This window comes from Pan troglodytes, chromosome 5 (assembly GCF_028858775.2).
Source record: "Pan troglodytes isolate AG18354 chromosome 5, NHGRI_mPanTro3-v2.0_pri, whole genome shotgun sequence".
Classification (NCBI taxonomy): domain Eukaryota; kingdom Metazoa; phylum Chordata; class Mammalia; order Primates; family Hominidae; genus Pan; species Pan troglodytes.
In genome coordinates, this window is record NC_072403.2 from 154,744,913 (window position 1) to 154,765,834 (window position 20,922).

A 20,922-nucleotide genomic window follows, 5' to 3' on the forward strand; every position below is an offset into this window, starting at 1 on the left:
TTGCACCCAGGTCCAGGAACAGGGTCACAACAGATTTTAAACAATTTAAGTGGCCCAACTAAGAACATTTCCACCATAAAGAAGGGGCAAGTCCAAAAGAAGTCATGTCTAAGGGCACCTGGCTAAAAGTAGGGACTCATGTTCACAAATCCACACATACCCTCTGCTGGCATGGATAAAGCTCTTCCTACATCCCGGCGGAGGTGCCAGAGAAATAAGCAACCTGACCCCCCAAGAGTCTTTGGAGCCTGGCAGTAACCTGAGCTGCTCTAGGTTATTTTTGCTGATGGCTTCTTAAAGGGACTGTGTTCTAAGTACACATGTCCAGACACAGGATGCAAATTAATGATAAGACAGAAGTGATTGATCTATCTTCATTAAACAAAGTCTATAAATGCATATAATAGATAAAAGAGAAGACATGTGAGCAAATATTTTAATGACCTTTCAAAGGGATCAATCATATATCCTGTGATATAACATCAATGGCTTAATACAAGGCAATACTGAATAACACACAATTCTATTGGTGTAAAATGTGAAGACAGCAGGCATTCCCCCAAGGCTCTGTCCTCAGTGCAAGCCTCCTATGTAAGGGAATGGGGAGTCAAGATTACAGATGGAAATGACTTCCAGGACTGAGCTCTACAGTTATCATCCCACTTAAATGCTCGCTGCAACTCTCAAAAGTATAATCATTCCATCGTACCAAAAAGGAAAGTGGAGCTCGGCGAGGCTTCGTAACATAGAGCAAAAGTTACATGACGGATGGGTGCAAGCCTCTTCCAATAATGTCTATGGGAAAGGTGAAGATTCCGAAAGCAAATATCCCACTCAATAAATCATTCTCATGAAACAATTAGTCCTTTCATTCTCTATCCCACATCCCTCTATTGGCCAGGCAGGAACTGGAAAGTGGGACCTGGAGTCACAAACACCCAGGTTTGTAAACCTTTTCCACCACAAACTTGCTGGGTGACATTGGGCAAGGTGGATACACTCCCTGAGCCTCAGTGGGAATAACAGTAGTATCTACATGATCAGGTTGTTTAGAGAGTAAATGAGGTCATCGTATGTGTAATATATTTGGAATGGTGCCTAGCACGAAGAAACCCCACAGTAAAACAATTGCTCTTATCAGTTGCATTAGTATTCCTAATGCGGCAAGTGTGCAATTCAATTTCCCTTGAAAAATTTGATAATCTATAATCATAAGAAAAATCACGTAACAGCTAATTATCAAGCAGGTACTGTACAGATACTATCTCTGGTGATCACAATTTTGCCAGGCAAGTGATCTGACTCCCCTTTGCAGATGAGGGAACTGAAATTTACAAAGGTTTAGTATCTTGCCCAAATTACAACTAGCAAGTGACAGGACAGGGACTTTAATTTAGGTCTGACTTCAAAGCCCATACTCCTTTCTCTCAATCAAGAAATAACCAGAGAAATGGCATGAAGAGCAGTGGGAACAACCCTCTATTCTATCCAGTTCTATTCTACAACTTGTTAACTCTGCCCTAAAGTCAGTGTGTAACCTCTTAACCTGTTTCACCTGCATTTTTCGGGGGGAGGGAAGCCTAATCTCTGCAGCATGTTATCCATCCATTATTGGTTTACAGGTAATTCTACAGAGAATGATAAAGTTCTCTGTAACCCTATTTAAAATATATTATTCTAAGGGTTCATTTCTGAGCCATGGCTCTTCAGAAATCCACAAGCCCCATATTACATAATCATGATAAAGCCACACAAATGCGTAAAAGCTTATAGTTCATAAAGCATCTTCACAAACATTCGCTCACTTAATCATCCTAACAACTGAGCAAAGTAGCTATGTGCCTGTTTCTCAGATGCTGAAACTGAGGCACAAGTTAAGTCTATTGCTTATAGTTATATAATCAATAAATAGTAGAGTTGCCATTTTAATAGCTGGGTTTTATGATGTCATATCTGTGTTCCATCCATTGTATTAAGTCCAGCTCAGGAAAAATATCAGCATCTTTCTAGTGTGATCTGCTACAATCTATAATATATCAAGGGACGACGTATTATTAGCCTCTCCTTCTGTCTTTCAGGTACTATCTTTTACTTGTGTTGTAAAATATAGTTTTAATTAATTTCAACATTATTTCCTAACATAGCATAATACCTACTCAAGAAAACCATGTCAACAGGTTAACTTCCCAAAGCTTGACTGTTCAAGAGCACAGGGGCCATATCTTACTCATCATTTTATAGCCTGGAGTACCTTATGGCACTTAAAAGTAGATGATCCATAAATTAAACTGAATAAAGCTCAAGACAACTGTAACTTTATAAAATTATATGTCCCTATTTTACATAATAATTTTTAAAAACTTTAAGGTACTTTTAACAGTGAACTTGACAACAGAAGTTATGTTTCAAATCACATTTATTGAGTGTCCAGCGTGTCTTGCAGTGCTCCAAGTGCTTTACATTTACTACTTTATTCCTGGAAAACAATTCTATGGGTAGGCACTAATTTTTTTTTTTATTTTACAGATGAGGAAACTAAATCAAGTTAACTTGGACAAGAGCATAGAGCTAGTTAGTGGTAGAGCAGTCATTTGAATGCAGGGTCTCCGGCATCCACAGCATGTGTTCAGAACCACTCCACTACACTGTCCCCACTGATAATATGCCAGACACTGTCCTCAGACCTTAATTCATCTTCACAACAACCCTGGGACCAGTAGAAAATCATCTTGGAGATTGAAAGTCGCCTTGATAATTCACTGGCACGAATTGGTATTCAGGAGAAAAATTAAGTAATCCAATTTAATTGTTTATAACAGTCCTGCTCCATGACCAAAAATATCACAAGTAGCACATCCATCACGTTACAATTTTAAAAGTTGTTGGGAAAATAAAACTTAGAGCTACATTTTAACTTTAACGCTTGAACTTTAAATTTATAGCCAGTTACCTCTTCTTGAACAGTATCTTGATATGTTTTCTGTGCAGTCTTGTACACTTCACATTGTTTTCTGTTTGTAGTCTTACAGTTGTGATTCTATCTAGCATCCACTGAAATTTTGGTTTTTTTTAAACAATAAAAATCTGGTAGAAATGTTTTTTTCAGGACTTAAATTTTTGTCTCTTTTCTTGCCTTCATCTTATTTTCTCATCTTTTTTTCCTTCCTGGTCAAATGATGTAGGATGGTATGTATAGCAATCTTCCAAAACTAGATGCTTAAGAGTAGGTTCCTCAAAGTTGAGTCTATGGGCAATCCACATCATTATCTCCAGGGCTGGGGCTCCAAATCTACATTTTTTTCAGCAAGTTGCCAAGGTGAATTCTCTACATACTGAGATAAATCATAAGATTTTCAGTCTGCTGATTCCTGTAAGTGGTTCTTCCATTGAAGCCTTTTTCATTTAGCAGTGTGTATGTGCTAGTTTTATAAAAACATAAACTTCACTCTCTAGACTTCAGCTGAGAGTGTCACACAATATGGGGCATTTTATGTGCTAAATTTAAACCAAAGATTTTAACACACTGTATTATTTATTTCAATGTGTAGCAGCCAGGAAACACAACTAGAGAATAGAGAGTGGATCAAACCAGGCCTCCAAAGATAATGAATGGCTTAGGAAATGCACCCAACCTGTTTCATTTGAGTTTACCAAAGCAATAGATTTTTATTTTTGGTGTTTCATTTTCATATAAAACCTGACCATTTGCATCCCTCAATTAACCTTCATTATTAAAAACTACCTTATTGAACCAATTAATGGCCGATGTTAGAGAAAAACATTCAAATAAAACTTCATCAGAAGTTTTCGTTTAATAGAAATTATTTAATTACTAACAATGCAAGAGATAAGCTAAAACTTAGAATGTGACCTTTTTTGAGATGTCACTTGCTGAAATGTTTGATTATTGTCCATAAAACCTGACAGGAAGTTCAGATTACTATATGTGGGTCTCTAAGAGAGGCTAATATAGTCAATCGTGTCACATCACCTACCTTCCTAATCTTCACACTTAGTGTTTGTTCTTCAACCTTATGGAGACACCCAGTTCCTCAATTCCAGCAGTTCACCATCTTCCTCCTCCTCGTGCTCTGGGTTTCTTTCACTATTGTCTCTGAATCCCACCGTGAACCACTTTGCCCTTTGTCTTGCCAGCATCCCAACTCATCTGATACCTTGTCCTTCATACCCATCCTAAAAAACACTCAATTTGGTTCACTGGTTTTTCTGTCCCTATGTAATCTAGAGGGGCTGAGAAAAAGCACCAATTTCACAGGCTGGGCTACTTCTGTGGAGCCCTCTGAATGTCGGCCTCTCATTCCAGGATGCTCTGCTCAGCACTCTCTGCCATTTCCTCCAGAGACAATTCCAAGTGTTCCCCATTTTTGTCAATATTATCCAGTTTTTCCAGATAAATAAATTTGCCTTTCACTTCACAAAAAAGAAAAAACAATAAAATAATGAATTTTTCAAAGAAAATTATGTTTAATGCACAGTTTCTACCCATAAACTTAGTAGTATACCTCCTTCTGCCCCAATCAGTCCTTTCTGGCGCTCAAAGCACTCTAGCTGCTCCAGGATTCTGCTCAATTATCATCTTTCCTCTATATCATCTACATTTCCCTCTCCAATGGCTGTACTTGGTCAGCACATATAAACAGGTTCACAATGATGCAGAAATGCTTTCTGGGTCTTACCTCTTATTCTATCATCTCACTCCTCCTACACACAGCCAAGCTTTCTTGAGGTACAGAGTATGACTATATTGTTCTCTTCTCTACCTCCACAAACATAGTTCCAGATAGGCCCTCAATAATAATTCTCATTGTTTCAATATTGATGCTGAAAATAGAGAAAGCCCAATAGAAAGGTGGAAACATAGTTCAGCAGCCACTTTATAAAAAGAGAATATCCAACAGTCAAAAAAAAATAGGAAAAGGGGCTCAACTTTGTTAACCACCAGAGAAATAAAAATTAAAACTATAAGGTACACCACTACATAGCCATCAGAATGGCCAAAATGCAAAAGATGAAAATACTACAGCAGGTTGAGGACAGTTAGGACCCTCATGCATGTTAGAAGGGGCACAAATTGGCATACCTGCTTTAAAAAGGCACGCGGTAATAACTACTAAAGTGGAATTCATGCAAGCCCCATGATGTAGCGACTCCACCCCTAGGGCTGCATCTGCAGAGATGTACCATAATATTCATAGAAGCACTATTTGTAAGAGCCAAAGCCAAAAGTAATCCAAATTCATCAATGGTAGAACGAAGAGATTATAGCACATTCATAGGATGGAATTCAATACAGTAATGAGAATGGATGATTGTTACACATGAACAAATCTCACTGACATACCATGGAGTGAAATAAGTCAGACACACACACATGACGCAGAGCATATGATTCCATATACCTAAAGGACAAAAGCAGGCAAAAGTAATAGATATGGTGTTAACAGTTACAGCAGTTACCCTTGGGTTCTAACATAACTGGAAAAGGGCAAGAGATGCGCTCTCAGAATGCTGATAATGTTCAAATGGTGAAAATCCATCAAACTGTCTATATCCTTTTCTGTATATATATTATATTACACAATTTTAAAATCTGGATATACTGATTCATCCTTGAGCCACCTCTTATTCAAAACACTCTTGACCTCCTTCTCTGTCTCACTCTATAGATGCTAAGATCCTGAGGCCAGGGACTAATCCTTGTCTATCTCGGCTTCCCTACTTCCTATACAGAGCTTAGTACACGCCTGCTCTCAACAAATGATTCTGGATGAGTGAACGAGCATGGCACCTCAGCCCCACTGATTTTGGTCTCTTTTATGCTCTTGATGCTGAAGTCTGCATTTTCAGCCTCTTCCCTGGGCTCCAGGTCTTGATCTCTGCCTATAGACACTGCAGTGATAACAACCTACCCTTTATTTGGAACTGGCTTTGAGTCTGGAGCTTTACCTATCACAAACAGCCTGCATGTTAGTAATTATTACCCTCACTTTACAGACTAGGAAATCAAGGATCCCAGAGGTTTACCTAAGAATGCACAGGTGATAAACTGGAGAAGTAAAATTGAAACTCAGGTCTTTCTTATCCCAAAGCCAAGGATCTTTCCACAGACCACACATGACCACAGATACAATAAATCTAAAATGTAGGTCACACAGGCCGCGCGCAGTGGCTCACATCTGTAATCCCAACATTTTGGGAGGCCGAGGCGAGCGAATCACCTGAGGTCAGGAGTTCAAGACCAGCCTGGCCAACATGGCAAAACCCCATCTCTACTAAAAATACAAAAATTAGCCAGGTGTGGTGGTGTGCGCCTGTCATCCCAGCTACTCAGGAGGCTGAGGCAGGAGAACCACTTGATCTCAGGAGGTGGAGGTTGCAGTGAGGTCACACTACTGCACTCCAGCCTGGGCGACACAGTGAAACTCCATCTCAATAAATAAATGAATTAAAATTAAAATTAAAAAATGAAATGTAGGTCACTACTTTTCTCAAAGGCCTGCTCATCTTCCTTATCCTGAGCAATATCATCACTACCCACTTTATCACCCAAGCTGCAGTCCTGGGAATTGCCTTCAATTTCCCTCACCCTTCACACTGACTCAGCCACTAAGTACTGTGTGCTAAGCTTGACAGTCCATCCTGTGCTCACTATTCTAAATATCGCAGCATTAATTCAGGCTTTCATTGTTTTTTTCGCTTGAATATTACTGTAATTGTCTGCACACCATGTCTCCCAAATCCAGGCTTGGCTTCCTCTGTATCATTCTTGTGATGCTGCCTGAGAGATATTTGTAAAATGCTAATCGGAATATGTCCCCCGTCTTGCCTGCAGGACAGAGTTCAAACATAGCAGCATGGCATACCCTCCTTGACCTGGTCGTGGCCAAGCTCTCCAGATCCTTCCTTTGTGACTCTACTCCTCCTCCCACTTTGTAATCCTGCCATGTGAAGATTTACTGCTCACAAATGCATCTCTCGGTTTCCATGTCTCTGGATCCTTTTTTGCTAAGGCTTTATCTTCCTGGAATGCCCTTTCCCATGCTGTCTACCAGGCAAATTCCCACCCATCCTGCAAGAGGCAGCTCAAGCACTTAGTCCTCTGTCAAGCCTCTCAAGTAAAGCTGCTGCATTGCTTTCATGTCACAGCTAAGCTTTGTGCATCCTTCTCTTACAGCCCTTTCATAATGTATTGCAGTTTTTTTACAGACTGCAGCCTTCACTTCTAGACCATTAGCTCCTTGGGGACACAGGTCTGCTCTTTATTGCATGCTCAGGCCCACACGCAATAGTCAACAATACTTGAACAAGTGAATTAGTAAATGAAACCAATTGTATGTGTACATATAATCTTAGTTGCAAATAATTTATTTTAAAAGCAAATCCCAAGAGAATGAACCAGGCAGAAACAATGAGGCAAGAATAGATCATTTATCTTTGTAAACTCTACGAGAGTGCAGCTCAAAGTGTAAGGCTGAAAACAACATTTAGCTGTTGTGTAAGTGTCTGCAGGAACATAGCATCCTCCTCTCCCAGGCCTCTCATCAATAATCTTCTCCTACCACCACTGCAGCCATCTCTGATCCTGGGCAGGGGTTAAGTACAGAGGTGAAAGGAAAAGGGTGAAGATCTGTATTGAATAGCCTATTTCCTGGATCCCTAGTCTCTGAACCTAGTGGAGAGAATCACTGATACTCAACCTCAAGTATTTGGTGAAATAAAAATGGTCTAAACCTTAATAGAGATGATTCTTAGTGGAGAGAAATCTATTAAGGTCTAAACCTTAATAAACCTTAATATAAGGTCTAAACCTTAATATAATGTTGTTAACAATAAACCTTAATATAAGGTCTAAACCTTAATAGAGATGATTCTCAGGATAGAGCAAAATATTCCATGTATCTCCTGGATTGGCTAAAGTGGAACAGAGCAAAAATAAACGTTTTTCAGATTGTGCTCTCATTTCTAAGATGCAGGACAGGAACGTGGGCAAATCAATAGTCAAGTGGTGATGCTGTCACTTTTGAATGAAGAAACTAAACAAAGGACTGGGGAAATTGACAAAGATGAGTATGGCTGCAAAGCACAGTGATAGAAGAAACTTGACGTCTGAGAGTTGAGTGAGGGGCTGAGAAACTGTAGGCAGGAATACCCACTTCACCAATCACTCCACGCCACCTCACCACCCTGGGCCACACGGTATTTAAGTACAAGGCAGGACATCAGATGACCTACCGAAAGTACTCCTTGCACAGAGAAGAAAGCTGACTACGGCTCTTGCCAGCGCCTACTCTACATGAAGGCTACAATTAAACAGCTCTCCCTGGAATAAGACTGTGGAAAGAAGCAGCCAAGTGCCCCCCTGAGACACACAGAAAAGCAATAACTATGTTGACATTCCAAGAAGAGAGAGGGAGAAGAGCATTTTTCTTGCAGTCTCATTCTTTAATTGCCTCTTCTGGTTTCCTTTCTGGAGAGAGAAGGGAGGTGGGTGATGGCGGCTGGATCATGTAAAAGACCAGAGTGCAGCTGATGTGAACTTCTATCAGGCCTCCTTGCACAAAGACCTTATTATAATACACACATAAAAATGCGTGGGCAAGTCTTGGAGGGTTGAGGTTTTTCCCCCCAAACTCACTCCCAGCCTCGTGCTTTGAATGCAGTTGTGTATACACACCCTCTGACAGAATAGGTTCTTCGTGTTGCCATGGAGCTGAAACCTCTGTAGTTTAGATGGAAGGATCACAGTGCTTTTATACTTCTAACAGCAGAGGTAAGAATCACTGCATAATATTAACTCCACTTTTATTTCAGATTTTCGGTTGCTTATCTTCATATTCTGCGTGAACTCTATTTATATTTTTTGACTCCTTATAAAATTACCTCATAGAAGCTGCTAGCAAACTGATTCGTTTCTTTGTAAATCAATATGTCAAAACTTGAGTGCATACATGATGTGTGAGTTTTCCCCACTCCTGCCCTTTTTAACAGAGAAAATTTGTGACCTTATCACATCTAGGGGAGTTTATGAGAAATGCAAAGTACAAATCGCTGTGAAACACATAAAACGTCGCATAACCAGTAAGTATTTTCTCTGATATGATAAACCTAAAGATTATTTATATTCTGATTACTATTTTTCAAATAGGTTTCAAGAATCAAAATCATATCTAGAACACTTTTGCAAACATAGATATGCTTCTGCAAGTTCCTCTCAGATCTTGTTTCAAAGCTTAGCTACTACCCTATTGTTTGGAAATCAAATAAAATAATCAAATGAAAGAAAAACAAAGTAATTTCCTAGCACAACCTCAATGTCTATGCTGCCCCTCCTTTTCAGATTTTGTATCTCCTAAGAAATCAGTGATTTGACTTCTGCAAAATCAAATGCAAAGGAGTTAAATAAAACAATTTTGATTTCCTACCTGGAAATATGCTTTTGGTCCTATCACACATTCTCATAATCTTGAGCCTCAATGTCTCAGGTAAATTCGCCAATCTGCCGACAAGAAGTTTTGTATTATGACTTCTCCTCCCACAGTGCATGCATTACAACTTGACTACGAAAATGACCTTCGTCTTAACCAGAACAGCAAAACTGAATCTATCGGTTTGAAAAATGAGAGTGAAAACATGCGGAGGAGGAAGAGGCAAAACAGGTGGATAAAATGTTGCACTAAGCTACGCACAATATTAGTGCTAGAGTGCTCTGCAAAATGAAATCTTAAGAATTAGAAAATAGTTTATGAGGAATAAAATAGTGATGGCACTAGATGATAACCCAAATAATAAAATAAATATCCATGAGTCCACACCAAAGTCAATCAATCAATCAATAAAATGTGTAGATATTTCCTCCCTTCAAAGATAAAGCTTAATTCTTCTCCCCTTAGGTGTGGGCTGACTTCCAAAGAATAGAATACAGAGAGAGAAAAAGCAGTAACTTTACAATGGAAAAACCTGGCAGAGTCTACCATAACCAAGTGATCAAAGTTAATATTACCAGTGATAAGGCATGTTGATGTGACACAATTCCTAACATAATGTGATGAGATGGGAACCTCACCTGGTGGTATTCTGCCCCCAAACCCATAAGCCCAGACTACAAAATTCCTGGCCCATACTCTTTCAAAATGTCAATTCCATCTGAAACAAGTAGACTGTGCCATGGTACTATCATATTGTATCTTGTGTCATATTAAATATTTTTAAAGTGAGTAGCTAATTAATACCAAATAAACTTCTCAGGCAAACCAAACCATTCTTTAAAACAGTTAACAACCACTCAAATAGAATAGCCTTTTTAAGATAGTAATATTGTTTAGATAGGAATTTTTCTTCTTCTCTTTTGATGCTTTCAGAACACCTCAGTATGACATCTTCAAATGGTGTACACTTCAGTTTTTTCTTTGCTAAAGACAGTGCGTATATTTCCACTATGACTAGCAACAATGGTGTTTGTATTGATTGTTCTGGCAGCTATTTAAATAGGCTTGTTCTCTCCCTATCTCAATGGCCTCACAATGCTAATACTACAATGCTCAGGAACTTCTGAGCACCCTAGCCAGATGCCCCTTACTGCTTGTGGACAGGCATTCCCCAGCCTCTTGGCTGGGTGACAGCAACCACAGCAGCCCACAAGACGGGTGGAGAACCAATGAGTAAAATGATAAACATTTGTGATGAAACAGGATGTTGGAGACAGGGGGGTGAGGAGACAAAATATCTCAACACTGAACTACTAACGCTACTTTGGAACTCCTAACAGCGTTCCCTTGTTGTAAAACTAGGAGCAGTAAACAGATATTTTTCTCGGTGTTTTCTCCTTTATTATAATTAATTTCAGAATTACTGCTAAACAACACACCATTACCCAGGCACAGAACTTAAGACTGAGCTAACTGAACCACAAGCACTATACCCCCATAAATATTGTAAATGTTCATTGGAGACACTTAAACAATTATGTGAAAATAAAATGTTTTCTGGACACAGAACACAACATTTTCAATAGTTCAGCCCTTGCTGTTGACTGAATGTACACTTTAAACCACCATTTCCCTTCTTATCTATGCCAGTTAGTAAGCATAAATTTAAGAAACTCTGAAATAAACATAGTACTTCACTTATACAGTGTCCTGGACTTGGACTTCACTTTGATGGACTCTCAATATGTAAGTAAATATCTCTTAAGTTGAAATTCTATTGAAACTATTCCCTGATTTCTGTACTTGGAGTACAATCATTTTGTTTTAATTGCTATGTATTGAAGAATCCACAAAATATTAATGTTATAACTATGTTATAATACTAATGCATTATGCATTCCTGCTCGACCCCATAAATTAATGTACCAGTACCATATATGCATATATACCAGTACAAAATTGCAGAAAAAAAATGACTCAGGTGGTTCCCATTAATTCACACACTAATTCTGATATCAAGGTTAACAAAACAAAACAAAACAAAACAAAAAGGTGAAATCACCACTATGGTGGTGCTCTCTTGGACTCCTTTTTAAAGAGTGTTATCAACAAGGATGTCTTCTTAGAGTCTACGATATTCATTTCTCTCATCCATTTCATTCTTGCTTTATTGCTAATGATTGCACCAAAACAAAGTAAATGATTGCACCAAAGCAAAAAAAAAAAAAAAAATTCCATCTTAGTAGCAATTTGATACTTTAAATAAATCTCTGAAAACCTTTTCCACCAGAAGTGTCCTAACAGTGACAGATCATTTTGCACTATATACACAGAGATGGAACACAGCTATGCACTGAGGAATATGGAGGGGGCAGGAAGTGACTGAGATGCAGCAAGCTCACTTACCTCAGACTAAACACAAAACTTTATAGCAATATTAAACCCAAATTTCTAGTCATTTTTAGACTTAAAAACCCAATTCAGCCTGTCTGAATTTCAACTCATATTTGGCAAGTACCTCCAAATGAAAAAGTGGGAAATTACAAAGATGAATTTGAGGACACACATTCTACTTTTGTTCCCCACTTGTCACACTTATCATCCCCAAATATTATTTACCCATCTCTTTTATGCATTTATCTTTAAAAATCATTTCTGGAAAAATTAGTAATTAACATTTTGAAAACAATGCTAGAGTAAAAAGGTTACAGTGTCACATATACTTTCCTTTAAGAATGTAAATTACATATTTCCTTGTAAAGCTGTTGTTCATGTTGAACAACAGGACTTCAAACTTGAAAAGGCAAAATTAAGCCTATGAGAAAACACAGTAGGTGCAGTATCTGAGGTGAATGTGACATTTCATTCCAAGCACTATTGCACACACACAACTGGTAAATTTCCTACCAGTACACTCAAGTCTAAATCATAATTCAATATGGATATTAGTCCATACTCTTTCTGAATGAAAATAAGGCAACCCAATGAAACTGATGACATGATCAAAAAAAGATAAACAGCCCTTTTTACCCTTCAAAAGAACAAAGGAACACAAGAATATTTCTATTAATACTGATATTTTTAAGCATAACACCATAACCTATATTACTCGGCAAGATCAGTTTATTATCCATTTGTTTTCATTTATCCCGAAGATCACTCTTAGCCTTTCTACTTGTATCAGTTCAATTTGTTATCCTCACACTATTATTATCAGTTAAGTAACCCTGGGTAAACTGTGGTTTTCATATCTATTGACCTGGGATAACACAGGCTGATACGTCATTAGCATAAGCTTGTCCTAACAAGTATGACTCCTCTCCTTTTAAGATTTGTTAAAACCGACTTAATTATATTTTCTTAACTATCTTGATGATTTGGGTTGCCCACTTACTTTATAATATTTTGGATATTACAATTTATCTTTTTAAACTAAGGGAAAACAACCTTTCATTCACTTTTTAAATTCTTCCTCCATTGTATGAAATATTGGAAGACATATTGAATTCCCATCTCTAAATAAGAGTTAAGAAAGATACTGCTCAACCATCTACCAATAAACTATTACCGGATAACTTAGGTTATTTTAAAATAATTATAAGATCAATTAAACCAATATAAAGAAAATCTTGAAATGCACTATAAATTCCAAAAGTGCATCCTGTTTACACAATAAGATCTGAGCCTCAGAAAAAGAAAAGCAACAAGGTATGATTTAGGTAATCAATACGGGGGCCCACTAAAATGATTTCTGCAAACGACCGGTGAGTTGAGCTCACATTTAAAAATGTACTATTACTTACATTTTAAAAGCAAGACACTGGAAAGTAGTGTTATAAATGCTCAAAAGCTCATGGAAAAAAATAATTTCCAAACATGGAGTGTTTTTCAAGTGTTTAATAAATATAAGTATTTTTGTTTTTAAAACCTGAGGTTAAATACAATTCTTAATTTACTAGCCAGATTCACTGTACTCAGAAATTCCTGCATATAGTTTTCATTTACTGTCTAATTTATCAATCTATAAATCTACATTTAATCTGAAAAAATTATATGACATAATAGACCCTTTAACTATTAATGGTTCAAACTGTTAATTCCCCCCACCATGGTCATGGTTTTAGAATATACAAGTCCGTAAGAATCCAAGCCACTTGACAGTAGACCAAGAAGCAACATAAAAAATGATAATCAGTCCGGGCGCGGTGGCTCATGCCTATAATCCTAGCCCTTTGGGAGGCCGAGGCGGGGGCGGACCACTGGAAGTCAGGAGTTCGAGACCAACCTGGCCAACGTGGCAAAACCCCATCTCTACTAAAAACACAAAAATTAGCTGGGCGTGGTGGCACATGCCTGTAATCCCACCTACTTGGGAGGCTGAGGCAGGAGAACTGCTTTAACCAGGGAAGGCGGAGGTTGCAGTAAGCTGAGATGGCACCATTGCACTTCAGCCTAGTTGACAGAGTGAGACTCTGTCTCAAAAAAAAATTAATAATAACAATAATCAGAGAACAACACTATCTTTATCACTGTAATTTTTAAATAACTTTGAAGGTATTCATGAAAAACTAACCAGAAACAGATAATCTAGATTAGATAAAGCTAATATCATTTAAATGTATAAAATAACAAAACGAGAATTAAATCACATTGAGAAATAGTAGAACCAAGTAGATATAAGGTAAAAAGAATTAATATTTAAAATATATAAAAAGCTCATAGAAACTTACTTTTCAAAAAATAACTAAGAAATAAATTAGAAAAGATATGCCAAGTCAATTCAGACAAACAAATGTAACAAATAAAGAAACCTCTTTAATTATTATTAAAATGCAAACCAAAACAACAACGCAGTCAAAATTTTTACTTTGGCACAATCATGATAAAAATGGGAAGCAATTTGAAAATGAGGACCATGTATGATAAAAAATATTCATTCCCTTTGAAAAACAACCCCAAAAGAAAAAAAAATGAATATTCAGCAATAAGGGGATTTTTAGAAAATTGTCACCATTAAATTAGATCAAAAATATGCAGCCATTAAAATTAGAATATGGTAATATGCAAAATGAAAGTGTTTATAAAAATGATTTTGAAAGTAAGGATTGTATCAATATCATGATTATAACTATTTCAAGTGTATGAATGTGGGCAAAGATCAAAGAATATACAAGGAAAAATTCTAAAAATCAAGTTGACACATTATAAAAGCCTATGAGATAGTTATGCATCTTTTCTTTATTGGTGATATAATATTGCTTGTGTGATAAATTAAAAACTTGACAAGAACAAATAAATTACAGCAAGCTAGTCAGCTCCAAAATTAAATCTCCCAAATGCATCAACCAGTACCTACCATAAAACAATGACTATTCCAAAGGAGAGTTCACCAATGGCCAGATCTCTGTAACCAAAGCAAGACCTACATCTTACATGAAATGAAACTGTGAATGGTCCGTAGCATATTCATACTCTTTAAGCTATTAATCCATGCCCAAGTGCTTAAAAAGTTTACTATCTAGCATATGATGTTGGAGATTGTTCATTTCTATCCTTGTGATTGTACTACATCCATTATTTCTATGGGAGTTCAGTATACACTACCAAATCACATTGTTTGAATACAGGCACTTCTCAACTTACAACCACCTGACGAAAACCAAAAATAAAACCAGCTGCTGCTTTCCCCGGGTTGTCGCCTTCTAGCACTACCAGTAGTCTTACTGTTACCCCTAGAGAGTCTCAGCTGTTGTGAAGAAGTCTAAAACTTTTTAGAGAATTTGGGGGGAGAAAGGGTCAAAGCAATAAAACAGTACCAGATAGTGAATATACACAAAGCACACAAAGCCATTGCTTACCCTGAGTCGTACTCAGTAAAGGTTTGATGAATGAATGAATAAATTTCCTTTTCACTTCTGTAATTTGAGCCCCACTACTTTGCCTCTACCCTACTCCAGCAGCCTGTTAACAAGCCTCCTTTTGGGGCTCTTGATTCATGGAGCTGGAGCTCAAGAAGGGAGTGAAACCCCATAAACAAACAGCTGTGATCAACAGGCTGTCCACTGGGCAATTCAACAGAGAGGACCTGCGCTCAGGACCAATCCAAAAACGTCTGTTCTTGTGACCTCCCCTAGAGCATCGGTTTGATGTATACTCCAATTGTACTTTGATGGCCTTAAAGGAGCAGAACCACTTTAAACATATCTAAAGTCTAATAACTTTTCGATTTATTTCACCCCATGTATTTCTAACTAATCTTTCATCTTCTGAAATTTCAAGCCACTCCATTACTCAAAAATCTTCCTCAGCTCTCTCACCAACTGAATTACAGAAAATCAAAGAAACTCAAAGTTTGAGAGGTCTGAAAGGACTTTTAGCACAACAACCTAAAGAACAGGGCAAAACAACTTCACTCTTTCATTCAAGTTCCATCACAACATGGTCCAGGCCTTCCTACTTATGATTCTCAGATCCTAACCTTGTATATTTCCCATCTCCTGACTTTCACTCATGCCACCATTTATATCATACTCTATTTGAATGGTGCCCTCACGATTTTACAAAATCCAACTCTTGGGCAGCCATATGTGGTGTTCCTACTTTCACTTGTAACATATGTCCATCTTCCAACCCATCGCTGCTTCTAAAGATGTTAACCAATCCTCAAGGTCCACATTTTCCAGAAAAACCTTTCCTGGTTCATGCAATTGGTCTTTTTCTCTGAACTTTCATTTCATCTGGTTTATGCCTCTTTCTTGCATATTCTGTCTTTTCCAGTAAAATGAGTTAGTCATGCATGCCATTAACAATATTAGATTGCATTCTCTCTGAGAACATGATGTAGGGTTCACATTTATTTCTATATAGTTTCTAGCCCATTGCCAAAATCAGAACAGGTACTCAAATAATTGTTGGCTGGGACCTTTGATTGGTAAGAAAATACAGATGACTTTGGAACTAGAAAAGTTTAAAGGAGTGATTTAGACTGGAATGGACTATAGCAATCAAAGACCAAGAACTAAATTTGGACAACTTGGTGCCTTCAGGTTGACTGGGTTGAGAAGGGTGCTAAGTGGTAGGATGTCACTGTCAAAAACATACTTTTCCCTATTTCAAAATTTTGCCTTAGACCAAATATGTACCTATGGAAAAAGACTTCCTCTCATCTTTTCCTCCACTCTGTAAGATACCACCTCTCAAAAAAAAAAAAAAAAAAATTCTGAATTCTACACAACGAATTAAAAACACAGTTTTGAAACAAAGTACAAAGGAACCAAGCATAATTTAACCTGTTTTATAGAATATCAAAAATAACTTTCCTTTTTAAATTAACAATAGTCTACTAAAGGGCAGATTTTAGGGATACAAATCTGAAACACTTGAAGAGCAGGTGTATCATTTTAGAGGTATCTAAACGTTATTGTCTCTACTATATGGAGCCTGTGTGTCTGCCTAACACATAACATGCATTTTCTTAATTAGAATGCATGCTGAAATACCTATTTTAATAAATATATCATGACCCAAGGAAATCATTATGATCTATTAAAGAACAATTAACTATAAAAGCATTAGCTATACAGAAAGAGATAGCTTCAAATTGGTATACACAGATTTCTACTATCTATAGACAAAAATCTATCTGAACATTTTTCAAGACCTTAAAAGATGCTGTGTTTACATAGCAATGGTATAGTATACATTGGCAGATGATTCAAAATATTTTAGTATATATCTACATATATGAGTATTTATAATCTGAAAATTAGATCCCATGATTTTAAGACAATTTAAATATAAACTAGGCAGGGGAGAGTGCAACAGTGTTAGAGAGGAAGTCACTGAGGAATGAATGAATATATATTAGGCATGTTTAATAAGGCTTTATACACCAACATTTTTTGAGATTACATATATCTAAAATGCAAAAAAAACAACTGCCTCTGTTTTTAATCAGAAATATCTCAGGGTCATTATCATAAACATAGATCACCATAGCAAACCTACTCATTTATTTATTTCCATTTACTAGGAAAATACTTAGGGAGCCTCTTCTATGAGTCAAGTACAACATTAAGTCCTGGAGATAACGGTATCATATAGGGCAGGCATGGTCTCAGCCCTAGTAGAACTTAGATTCTGAGTAGAAAGATCAACAAATAGCTACTGTAAATTGCGGGAAACACAGTAACAGCTTCTGAAGCTACTAAGATGCTTACATTTCCTTACCCCTGCACTCTTGTTTCCTCCAGTGGCCTATATTTTGATCTTTAAGATCTTGCTTCTGATTTTTATAGTTTATCTATTTCCTTCTTCACTTTCAGGCTGTCAGTGATTACATTTGCAGTCAATATGCCATCCTTTACCAGTGACAATATTTGACTTCCATATACTGCTCCTAATCTCTAGCCAATCAGATCATCAAGCCTATTAAAACTAAGCCTAAAATAAGGACAAACAAGCTCTGAGTGAAGGCTGAATAGGTATTTTCTACCATTGCGTTCGATAAAATCATTTTATGCATTATCCGTTTCTTTCTGATGAGATATTTCTATTACCCAACTGACCATGCCACCCATTTAAGAAGATAATTTAAAGAAATGTTTTACCAACAAAATTTCCCACTCTTCTCTCATTCTCTTCTAAAATAAACAAAACAGGCCAGGCATGGTGGCTTGCGCCTGTAATCCCAGCACTTTGGGAGGCTGAGGCAGGCAGATCACGAGGTCAAGAGATTGAGACCATCCTGGCCAACATGGTGAAACCCCATCTCTACTAAAAAACACAAAAATTAGCTGGGTGTGGTGGCGCACGCCTGTAGTCCCAGCTATACGAGAGGCTGAGGCAGGAGAATTGCTTGAACCCGGCAGGCAGAGGTTGCAGTGAGCCAAGATTGTGCCACTGCACTCCAGCCTGGTGACACAGCGAGACTCCGTCTCAAAAAATAAAAATAAAGATAAACAAAACAAAACAACAACAACAACAAACCTACACTTCTGCTTAGAAGCAAGATCCCTACTGCCAGAAAAGTCTTCTTTAAGTACAGTCCATAGAAACGGTATCTTAATATATAAACCACTGTTTCTCAAAGAGTAGTTCTCAGATCACCGGCAGCAGAACTACCTAATTTACCTCTTAACATTAAGGTTCCCTATGCCTCACCTCAGACCTAGTGAATCACATGCGTAGAGCATGGGGGCCTGAATTTTTTAATGCTCCTTGAAAGACCATTGTGCATGATACAGCTTGAATCCACTGATCTAAATAACCAAAGAGTACACATTGAAAATGTCAGTCTGAGCCCTAAAGACTCAAGTCCTCTATTTTACTACCAGTCTGCAAAATTTAATCAATGCCACCCTCTGCAATGCACTGGATAAAATTAAGTTTAAAAAGTTCAAGACAATAAAGTTTAAAGGCCACCTCTACCCAGAGAGTTTCCACTTTAATATGGAAGACAAAGCACAAACACATTAAAAAAAAAAAAAAAACTTAAAAATAAGCACAAACAACATTTCAGGGGAGCCCAGTGAATAGAAGACAAACGTGCTGAGAGGGGCAGAGCCTAGGACTGAACAGAATACAGCTGGGATTCAGAAAGGAAGAATTCTAAAACAAGTTTGGGGCAGAATTTAAACGTAGCAATTTTCAAGTGGGTCTCTAAAAAGGTGTGATGATTGCCATAGGGCATTTAAGATCAAGGAGAAAATATGTATAATCATATCTCTTGGTACCATAGTCAACACAGAAAGAGAAGTGTCCTGCAGGCTTATTAAAAAGATGAGATATTGGTTTGGGAAAACCTCCCTGAAAAGAAGCTTTTATAAACATATATTATCTTTTGAGGCAGACAGAGGAGGTATTGTTATCCCCAGATTTACAGACGAGGAGACTAAGAATCATCTGAGACCCTTTTTTGCAGGGTTCTTATTATAGGGCAAAGCTGGTCCTTTCCTTCCATCAGGGACTCTTTGCTCAGCCTGACACTGCTCCCAGGAGAAGGATCATTAATTCACTGTCTCAGAAATGAGACAACAAGCCATTCAAAAACATATTTCTCCCTCTGTCCAGTTCAAGAAACAATCAGGGGAAATGTGTGTGAGGGTTTGTGTGTCTGTGATGCATATGTGTGCATGCATGTAGATCTATGCATGAGTGTGTGTGTCGAGGGTATCACTGACTAACTGACCGCTCATTGTTTCATAATTAATGAGTTACTGTATTTTAGTGTCTAATGGATGTTTCAGTGCTAGTACTTATGGCTAATGATACTGAAAAGCAAAAGCCAATCAAAGTCTCTGACTTTGTGATTTGATTTGTGATCAAGATCATTATCTGAAATCTCCATACTGGGTTAGTGACAGTAGGTTTCCTCTGGCTGTGCTATCCAGTATGGTAGGCACTAGCCATATGTGGCTGCTTAGGTTTAAATATAAAATTAGCATTAAATAAAATTTAAAAATTAGTTCCTCAGCTGCACTGCCACATTTCAAGTACCCCAAAGCCACTTGTGTTTAGTGGCTACCATATTGGCCAATGCAGTTCAATTGGAGAGCACTGCTCCAGAGTGTCAGTCTTTCTGAAAAGACAACTTCAGGCCTCGGTGTATACAACCATTGTTATTTACATCTAGTTCCAAACACATGCTAATAACAGTGATCGAACATTTGTCCCTCCCACTAAGGCTTCTCAAGCCCCTCTAGTAGAATTCATATATTTCTCCTCAGAAATCCCTTCCCCCTTCTCCTCATCACACCTCTCTTCTCGTGGCTGTTTTCATCCTGGCTTGATAGCTACGTGCACATCCATCTCCTCTACAGTCAGCTTCTCAAGGCCAGTGGGTCATGTTCAGTTACCAGTAATGGTCCATGGCCTTTTAGGAACCGCGTCGCACAGCACCAGGTGAGTGGTGGGCAAGCGAGCATTACTGCCTGAGCTCCGCCTCCTATCAGAGCAGCGGTAGCATTAGATTCTCATAGGAGCGTGAACCCGACTGTGAACCGCGCATGCGAGGGATCTAGGTTGCATGCTCCTTATGACAATCTAATGTCTGATGGTCTGAGGTGGAACAGTTTCATCCGGAAACCATCCACCATCCCCACACCATGGAAAAATTCTCCTCCATGAAACTGGTTCCTGGTGCCAAAAAGGTTGGGGACTGCGAGTTTAAAGAATGGTAAGGTTTTGTGATCATTCCTACGAGGTAGATGCTTAGATGGAATTATTGCTTGTGCTGCACATTTATAAGGAGAAGAAAAAATCAAATGATTTTAGAAGTGGGTATGAAAACGTACTTAGCAGACATAAATCAGAAAAGCACTGGGCTGTATTGGAGGTATTGTTATCCCCAATTTACAGACGAGGAGACTAAGACTGTCATCAGCCAGCACACAGAGGATGGCCCCTTACCACAGCAGGGAGACAAAACCAGGACTCGTGGTGACCTATGGGAACCGAACTGCTTAGCTTAGGATGA

At 38.0% G+C, this 20,922-nt stretch overlaps 1 protein-coding gene across 12 annotated transcripts in view; it reads right to left on the reverse strand.

Moving 5' to 3' along the window:
* The window catches only part of HIVEP2 (HIVEP zinc finger 2), a 195,440-nt gene that overhangs the window by 140,435 nt on the left and 34,083 nt on the right, over positions 1–20,922 (reverse strand). For 2 of the 12 annotated variants that reach the window (XM_054686367.2, XM_063813515.1), the window contains exon 2: positions 9,444–9,517. The exons of the other annotated variants lie outside the window; for them this stretch is intronic. The gene's annotated coding sequence lies outside the window, so the exon portion shown is untranslated. The remainder of the gene's footprint in view (positions 1–9,443; positions 9,518–20,922) is intronic. 12 annotated transcript variants of the gene reach the window in all.